A 6691-nucleotide genomic window follows, 5' to 3' on the forward strand; every position below is an offset into this window, starting at 1 on the left:
TTGCGCCAATCTTTCCCATTAAGAGAAAGTGGCCCTGTAGTGCGCCTTGCTAGAACTACCTCCTAGAGTTGAGATCTGTCTCTCTCGATGCAGGCAAGTGCGCTCTCTCTCTCTCTCTCTCTCGCGCGCGCGCGGAAAGTGTGCTCTCTCTTGGCAAACAATTAAAGTGCAAAGCCTTGAACAGCTAGAACTCTTTGGTGCTCTCGCCGAATCCCAGCCTTGAACTGCAGGGAACACTGACAGCCCCCCTTCGCCACCATGAGTTAGCCATCAGCAGGAGCGGAGTCATCCCTCAACCTTCCATCTTGCTGGGCCCATCTCCTGCTTTTCACCATTTGTATCCCCCCTCTCCTCCAAGTTAATACTTCGGTCAGCTACTCCTACCATTCATGTTGTGCTCAACCTTTAGCGTTGCAAACACCAGCTCGACTAAGCCCTTGACCCTCCAAACTCCGGTGAGCTCGGTGAGCTCTAGAACTCAAATGCTTGAGTCCGAAATTTCCATGCATGCGTTTTCAAGGCATGGACAACTCGAGGATGCTATGCAGGGTGTACCCACATATAAGAGAGAGAGAGAGAGAGATAGATGGGAGCAATACAAGTCTACGACTGCCCTGCATCTGCATTCGTACCTTTGTATATGCATCTTCACTTAGCCTCTAGGTGTGAGCACGAGAGAGAGAGAGAGAGAGAGAGAGAGAGAGATGGGAGCAATACAAGTCTACGACTGCCCTGCGTCTGCATTCGTAACTTTGTATATGCATCTTCACTTAGCCTCTAGGTGTGAGAGAGAGAGAGAGAGAGAGAGAGATGGGAGCAATAAAAGTCTACGACTGCCCTGCTTCTGCATTCATAGCTTTATATATGCATCTTCACTTAGCCTCTAGGTGTGGGCTCTCTCTCTCTCTCTCTCTCTCTCTCTCTCTCTCCACACACTTATATCCACGTGTTTTTTCAATGTGTGTAATAAACACAAGAGGAGAGCTAGTAGCTATGGCCGGCGATGCTTCATGTGCTTTGCAATGGCACAAAGTTCTAGAAGAGGATTCTCAAATGTCACATGTAAGGGATTTCATGATTGAAAGGAGCTCCCAAGAATGAAAAGATTACCACGAGGATAGTTGGAGAGAGTTGGAGAGGCACAATTGGAGGCTGGGAGGAATATTGCTTGCCTTTGAATCATGCACAAGGCAGTGGACGGTTACAATATTACACCCTTATGATCACCCCTACTCTATCTACCGTCTCTGAGTTATGAATCTCGTCTATGTTATGCATAACTTCACAATTATCATATATCTATTGTTTCTCTACTTTGTAATCTTTTTGACTCCAATTTAATCACGATTCAAGTCATAAAATCTAATATCTAACCAACCCAAATGATTTTTTCATATTAAACTGATCACTTAATGTGGGAGAATAAATGGGAACAAGGCTTAATAAGATATAGACATGTGCTTTTAGATCTATCTCAACGCAGGGCCAATGGTATAGGGATCCGTATGAGAGATGGTCTATCAAAGAGCAAGGCTAACCAATGGAGCATAAGACCATAGGGTTATCTTTATTGAAGACCTCCAACAATTAGTGTAAAAGTCCTTTGACCTTAGGTAAGCTAGGGTTGAGTTTGAGGTGGGAATCTGGCCCAAGCTTAAGGTGCTTGATGACTGAGATGCTTGAGGTGCTTGATGATTGAGATGCTTGAGGTGCTTGACATGTTAGGGCTATACTTGAGGTGAGAACCCAGCCAAGTCTAAAGTGCTTAAGGACCAAGATTGTAGTGGGAATTGGGCCTAAGCTTGAGGGGCTTGAGGTGTCAAAAGTCAAAGATCCAATCCCTATAAGGAGGGGACGAGCCGTACACGAGGGGGGATGAGAGAGAACACTCACACAAGGCACACTTGGTACAAAGAAATCATAAGGGACACTTGTCAAGTTCCTCCTCATGTTGCCCTCATGGTGTGTCTAAAACCTATTGGTTGGCCACCCAAGGGGTCCAATGATAATTTAGAAGATTTAATTAATTGTCTTTGCGTTTATCAAGTCCTCTCTCTCAAAGGGGAAAGGGGGACACTTGTCCCAAGGCTACCCTTGTTGCTTGTAATGCCTCCTGCTTGTGATTGGCTAGGCCTGGAGGGGTCCAATGAGCTTCAAGCATGAGCTACAAGGGGGGATCGACCAAAGGTTGCTTAGGGGGTTGCTTAGGGGGTATATACTCTCCCACACACACTCTCATTATGCATTGTGCAAAGTGAAAGCTCCCTTTCCTTCTCCAAGCAAGTAGAGGTTGAGAGCCTACACCAACACTCTTGGCGATGGAGTGCAAATCCAACCAACAGCCATGCTTCAATGCTTAAGCTTGCCAGCTTCTCCATCTTCATTACTATACTATTATGTATGCTAGCAAGAAGAATTATGATAAGTGAGGAGCTAATTCTTTCTCCTATGAAATGTTTCTTCTTCCTCTTCCCTACCCTCATTCCCTGCTAGCTCTCTCCACCTTCAAAGGTGTTTGAGGTCTTGGGACTAAGGGTTGGGATAGTTAAAGCTTTCTTCAAAGTTTATGTTATGCTTGTGATGCATGAAGCTTTTCATCTTCATTGCATCACCTAGGTCACAAGCAACACAAAGATTGTATTGTAACAAGTCTCTCTTAATGGGAGAAATCATAATACAAATGCCTATTCGAGAGGGGACCGGCTCCACATAAATCCGGTCCTCAACTGTGGTCATGTACTCTAAATTCTCTCTCTTGCAAAAGTATTGTTCATGCCAAGTTAATTAATTGTTATGCCTATGTTGTTATCTTCAATTATGTTCACCCGCTATGCTCACAAAGTAATTTCTCAAAAGTATTGTCACTAATTTCCGTTATTCTCAAGTTAATAGGCCAATTCCATTACAATTCGTGTGTATTTTGAGATCACAATAGATGTGATGTGTGTGTTGAAAAAGGAAGGGAAGGCATTCACTATCATATAGCTGATGAATGCCCAAATAGATTGTCAAATTCAAGTTTGCTACCTATGATTTTGGACTAAGCGCTATTTTGTATTAAGACATGAAAGGCAGGAGTCCTAGCACATACTAGAGTGAACTAACTTTTAGCCCTTATGTGAGTCGTGTCATCATTTATTTGTGGGTTTAGATAATGAGTGTCAAACTTTTCTTTTCACATCTCTGTAAGCATGTCTTTCTTTGTGCTTCATCTTGAAAATGTGAGCAATTTATTCAAATCTCTTTTTCTTTTCACTTTTCCCCTATGTAAGCTATTATTTCTTACTCCCAAAGAATATACTTCATTTTAAAAATGTTACCATTTTCGCTTTTTGAGCAAAGTTTAACCACATAGTAGCAAAATCTCTCTCTCTCTCTCTCTCTCTCTCTCTCTCTCTCTCTCTCTCTCTCTCTCTCTCTCTCGTGCGCGCGCTCGTTGGAATTAGGGTTGCAGAGAAACGCACACAGCTTGGAGAAGATGAAGGAAGCTCAATGCACACAACAGAGAGTGTATTACTTAGTGTGCAATGGAAAGATATATAGCCCTAGAATGAATGGGCATATATACAATGCACGGGCCAAAAAACCTCTTAAAGAGGGAAAAAATGCCCCGGCGGTCCTAGTGTGTTCACACACATCACTACCACATGTATATGGTAACAAATCCCCCTTGGAGTGATGCGGTGAACTCTCAAGAGCTGGCACATGAGTAGAGGGAAGTGCCATGCCCTGAGGACATGATCAGTCCACAAAGGGGAGTAAGCCCAAAGCTTTGCGGAAAGCTTTAAACTTCTCACAAGACAATACCTTTGTGAAAAGATATGCAAGGTTGTCCTATGTTGGCACATAAGCCAAGCTGATCTCTCCTGCTGAGAGCCTCTCCCTGACATAGTGGTAATGCACCTCAATGTGCTTTGTACGAGCATGAAAAATTGGGTTCCTCGCAACTGCCAATGCGCTCTGACTGTCAATGTAGATAGTGTTGGCAGTGTCATGTCCAACACCTAAATCAGCCATAAGGCGTATGAGCCATACACACTCAATCGTAGCTGTGAAGACTGCCCTGTACTCAGCCTCACAACTTGAAGTGGCCACAGTAAGTTGCTTCTTGCTCAGCCATGATATACATGAACTGCCAAGCAGGAAACAAAAACCACTTGTGGACCTGGCGTGTCAAAAAAACCAGCCCAATCTGAGTCCTAAAAAGCATGTAAGTCTAGCGGCAATGATCCCCCCTTGGGATAAAACAAGCCAAGATGTAAAGTGCCACTAAGGTAGCAGAAATCCTCTCGACGGCCTGTCAATGCTTAGACCCTGGGCTATGCATAAATCTGCTGACTTGTGAGACTGCAAACTGAATATCTGGCCTCGTGTTGCATACAATGAGGCAGCCAATAGCAGTTTGATAAAGAGTGACATTAGCAGGATCACCAGCATCATGTAGACTTAACTACAAACCTGTTTCCATGGCAGTGTTAAAAATAGGTTTGCAATCCTCAAGTCCAAATTTACAGAGCAATGTCTCTATGTAACTTTTCTGACATAAGGCAATACCACCATCACACTGCTTAAACTGTATGCCCAAGTAATGATGCAACAGTCCCAAATCTTTCATCTTGAAAGTAGCATTCAAATTAGCCTTAAATTCAGCAATATGTGCCTCATTGGGACCAGTGATCAGCAAATCATCCACATAAAGAACAACAATGAGAAGTACATCACCTTCACGCTTTACATACAATGTGCTTTCTGTTGGACTGTTGCAAAAGCCTCGTTTGACCTAATGAGTGTCAGCATTCGCATACCAAGCACGAGGAGATTTCTTCAACCCATACAAAGCCTTCTTACATCTGCACACTTTGTCCTCTCGTCCTTTCTTGACAAAACCACGAGCCTGTGTTACATAAACTTCCTCAAATATGTCACCATTCAAGAAAGCAGTAACATTGTCTGATTGATGTACATCCCAACCAAAATGAGGTGCCAATGCACATAGAAAACGAATAGTAGTCATATGAAAAGTGGGAGCAAAAGTTTCTTCATAATCTATGCCTTTTTGTTGTGCATAACCCTCTGCAATAAGTCGAGCCTTATGGCAATCGATCTCACCATTCGGCTTGCGTTTCAACTTGTAAACCCACTTCGTACCAATGGCCTTTTTGCCAGAAGGCAAATCACATAAAGTCCATGTGTCATTTTCTATAAGTGCATCATATTTTGATTGCATGGTAGCCATCCAATTTTTTGAATTTTGTGCTTCATCAAAAGACAGAGATTCCTCAACATCAAGTAAGCTATACACAGCCAAAGCATAACAATGTGATACATAGGATGCATGGCCAGAGCCTGAACGAGTATGACTAGACAAAGGTGCATCCAATTTACTGTCAGGCAATGTATGCACTAGCCATTTTCGCATACCTCTAGCCTGCTCATTTTCAGCCCTTTCCTTATCAAGTACATCATGTACATCTGCATCAGTAATAGGCTGATCTGTAACATTTTTAAAAACCCCCATAGGTTGTACATTTGCCTCATTGGAATTTACATTCGTACTTCCACCACTGAAAAGAGGCAACAAAGTGTCATAAATGTCTTGTGAGCTAACACTATTGTCTCTAGTACACCACAACAAGGGCTGAATAGAATCCTTCACAAACACAACATCCCATGAAACCAGAATACGCTTTGTTTGTGGATGATACAACGTGTAACCTTTGCTTTCAGCACTATAACAAACAAAAATAAATTTGACAGCCTTATCATCCTATTTTTTGCGCTGTGTTTGTGGCACCAAAGCATATCCTAAAGGGCCAAAACCACGCATGTGCTCAATAGAAGGCTTTCTATCATGCCATGCTTCATATGGAGTAATAGATTGCAAGCTTTCGTAGGACACCTGTTTAATACATAAGTGGCACACATGATGGCCTCAAGTCAAAATGAATGCGGCAACGCTTGACTTTTGACCATACATTGTGTCATTTTCGTAAGTGACCTGTTTTTCCTCTCTGCAACACGATTTTGCTGAGGGGTATAAAGCACTGTACATTGGTGTTTTATCCCATGACTAGCTAGAAATGCATTAAATTCATGAGACATATACTCCCCTCCTCGATCGGAATGGAGGGTGTCCATAGTACATTTCTTGACATTTTCAGCCACAACCAGAAATTTTTTGAAGCACATATATACTTCATACTTCGCTTTAAGCGGATATACCCATGCATACCTGGAGTAATCATCAATAAAAGTCACGAAGTAAAGGTATTTTCCCAAGGACGGAGTTTGCATGGGCCCACAAACATCATTATGCACAAGCTGCAACCTGCATGTGGCCCTAACTGAACCATTTGGAAACTTAGAACACTGCATCTTACCCAAAATATAGCCTTCACAAACATGTTTGGCTAGTGCTTCATGAGGTGGCAAAGAAGCAACCATATAAGATTTCTACAAACGGAGCAAATTGGCAAAATTCATATGACCAAAACGTGCATGCCATAGTTTTGCATCTGAAATAGCCTTTAAATCCACAATTGCATTTGCAAAACTTTGTCCACACTTGTCATACAAAGTGAGCTTATACAACCCACGGCACAAAAGGCCAGATGCAACAATTTTATCACCAAAACGGAGATCTTGAACTGTATATCTGTCATCCACAAATTTGACTACAAGTCCAAGTCTA

Source organism: Adiantum capillus-veneris, chromosome 29 (genome assembly GCF_014529385.1).
Source record: "Adiantum capillus-veneris isolate H3 chromosome 29, ASM1452938v2, whole genome shotgun sequence".
Taxonomy (NCBI): Eukaryota; Viridiplantae; Streptophyta; class Polypodiopsida; order Polypodiales; family Pteridaceae; genus Adiantum; species Adiantum capillus-veneris.